This window comes from Porites lutea, chromosome 11, assembly GCF_958299795.1.
Source record: "Porites lutea chromosome 11, jaPorLute2.1, whole genome shotgun sequence".
NCBI lineage: Eukaryota > Metazoa > Cnidaria > Anthozoa > Scleractinia > Poritidae > Porites > Porites lutea.
In genome coordinates this window covers 6553113-6556313 of record NC_133211.1, presented here as the reverse complement: position 1 = coordinate 6556313, position 3201 = coordinate 6553113, and the positions used below count along the sequence as shown (strand labels likewise).

The 3201-nt window shown below is 40.2% G+C and overlaps 1 pseudogene; it reads left to right on the top strand.

The window, feature by feature from the left end:
• The first annotated feature begins 223 nt into the window (after positions 1–223).
• LOC140952823 (uncharacterized) lies at positions 224–2731 on the top strand (annotated as a pseudogene).
• Positions 2732–3201: the final 470 nt, after the last annotated feature.

Genomic DNA, 3201 nt, shown 5'->3' with positions numbered 1-3201 from the left:
CCACAGTAGTTTCATTAAAATTGCAAATTTGCATCCTCATTATTATTCGATTATTCTTCTTGTTTTCTCACCTTTAGAGAATTCATCTTGATCGACTCTTTGGACTTAAATGTTGATTATTTACTTTTTTGGAATAAGAAATCCTGTTAATGGTTGTCAGGAGCCGCGTAAACCGTGGACATGTTCATAAAAGTTTAACGGAGTGGTTTGGGGCCATACACAAGGAAAACGGCTGACGGATCAGTGCAATGGAAAAGTCGGTGGAAACACGTGCGCAAATGTTCAACGTCGAAGATTATCGGTAAGCAAAATTATACATTAAGGTAATTTACATGTAAGCGGCTATTTAGATCAAAACTTATTTCACCACAAAGTTTAATAGCGCAGTGAACTTAAAAACGGAGCTACGGAGCTACATGGCTACGTAGCTACATGGCTAAGTGGCTACGTAGCTACGTGGCTACGGAGCTACTTGGCTACGGAGCTACTTGGCTACGGACTTAAAAGGGTAATTGTGTACCCGGCTAGGAGGATAAAAAGTTGCTACGGGGCTAAGAGAGTACGAGGCCAATGTGGTATTTGTAAGGCGACCAGACAATTTCATAGTTTTTAATACTGCTAATGTTTATTTACATTATTGATCGCAATGAAAATGACTAAGTTCACTTTAAATTACAAAAATTTACATGAAAATTGTATTGGTTATGAAATGAGATCATAAATTTAGCTGTTTAAAAATGTATTGAAAATGGTGAATTGACAGAAATCTTGAAACTGTGAAATAACTATATGCTAATACGCATCAAATGTTCCTTACAGGAATATTGTGTTCCTGTACTGTTCATTGCAAGCGAATTGTGATTAAAAAAAAAAACAACAAATGCGTTCTTAAAAGCAAAATATATGGTTATGCTGTTCTGTGGGAATAGTTTTTTTTATAATAATGTAAGATGTTAATTGTTGAATTGCGGAAGCCGCGTTGTGTAAAAGTTAGAGAGATTTGAAGGTATTGTTTGTAGTTTGGTGTAATATGCGCCAGGAACAAAGACTGTGCACACTTCAAAGGAGGTGGGAAAATTAAAGAAATTAGCGTTTATACAGTTTCTTTGTTTGAGTTATTTCAATGGCGCTCAGTGAGGGCTAATACATGCCGGTCAATGTTAAGATAATTAGTTGTTTGCTCCGCAGTCGTTTATGCTGTTCTGGAAAATGTATACTGTTGTACGTCGTAAGACATGTGGAGTGCAAACTGGGTGTTCGAAAGCTGATTTAAAAGATCAAAGCACTCAGTGCGGCAGCACTCAAGCAAGCTATCAAAGAAATGAGAAGCAAGAGAACTTCACATCATATGAAAATTTGCTAAGAGATTACCTGTGGGACAGAGAGTTCACGCTGTCATGGCTAAGAGAAGAAGGGCTGATTGCGTCGAGTAGAAATTGCACTATGTGTGGATCGGAAATGAATTGGGTTCGGCGGGGAGACCGATCCGATGGCTACATCTGGGAATGTAGAAGGCAGATTAATGGTAAGCGGCATAGATGTGAGAGGAGCATCAGAGAAGGAAGTTGGTTTGAAAATTCGAACATGACAATTGAAGAGGTGTTGAAATTTACGTACTGGTAGTACCAGGACTTAAACCAGTGGCAAATTAAACAACAGCTTGGACTTGGCTCGCACACAGCGGTTGACTGGGACATGTTTTGTCGTGAAGTATGTGAGGTGGCATTGTTCGATGGAAGGGAGAAAATTGGCGGTCCAGGGAAACTGGCTCAAATTGATGAAAGCAAAATTGGAAAGAGAAAGTACCATCGTGGACATGTAGTGGAGGGTCAGTGGGTTTTTGGCGGCATCGAGGAAGATTCACGAAAATGTTTTATTGCGACCGTAGAAGACAGGACGGAGGAAACTTTGCTAAATGTAATCAAAGAATGGATTGAACCAGGAACAACAATTGTGTCCGATTGCTGGAAGGGGTACGTAAATCTTTCAAAACATGGGTACATCCATAAGACAGTAAACCACTCCGTGGAGTTCGTTAACGAGGAGGGTTTCCATACAAACAAGATAGAAGGGCATTGGCGGCAAATGAAAGCGAAGCTTCCGACGCACGGTCGTAAAAAAGAACACTACTCATCATACCTAGCTGAGTTCAAATGGCGATATATCCACAGTGGAGAAGATTTGTGGAAGGTGTTTTTAAATGACATTAAGAAAATTTACAAATTTGAATAATCAGAAGAATGTATTTCCTGAAAATATGTCAGAATCTTATCCAATCGGTTCAAGCAGTGTAAGAGCAAATATGAACACGTTTAACTTTGAGTTGTGTTAATTGAAAGTATTGTACATTATATGACACAGTTTTGCTGTATGATGCCCTGTGTTGCAAGAACTGTTTATCTGCGGAAAGAGTTTGAAATTTCAATAAAGGAGTTTTGGATATACCGTAAGAAAATGTATCATGTTCAGTAAAGTTTTTTGGTTGAATTGAAAATATCATGCAGTTATTGGTTGCTTAGGCGGCCAAATAATGTGATCTTTTGATCGAGGGCATTGTGTGTGATAAGTTGTATCTTGCAGCCATGAGCCGAAACCAGGGCACTTGTTTCGGGTCATGGTTTAAAGAACGAGATATATTCGTGTTTAGCGCGCTTGTTTCGGGTCATGGATTAAAGAACGAGATATATTCATGTGTAGCGCGCTTGTTTCGGGTCATGGATTAAAGAACGAGATATATTCATGTGTAGCGCGCTTGTTTCGGGTCATGGATTAAAGAACGAGAGGAGCCACGTAGCCACGCAGCCACGTAGCCACTTAGCATCCTAGCGGTCCGTAGCCGCGTAGCCACGGATTCTAGATGTGTTTTGGAGTGGCAGGGTATTCTGCAGTTAAGCCATTTTTAGAGTATATCATCCTTTATGGGAGGATACTAGGTGAAAGATTAGACTGAGGTTACTTATACGTTGCGATCAGCAAAAACATGAGAAGAGGCGAGGGAATCGGCTTTGGGGCCGTTTACATGGCGACAGGGGAGGGGGGGGGGGAGACCCAAGATGGCGGATCATCCTAGATCCATATGTTTTCTGAGTTGTACTTGTCCCTAGAGCTAGGATCTTCCTCCCTCCATGTGAACAGCCACTTTCAACCCCCCACAAAACTTTATAGTTATTAATCATTTATTAATTATCGAGGATAAATAGA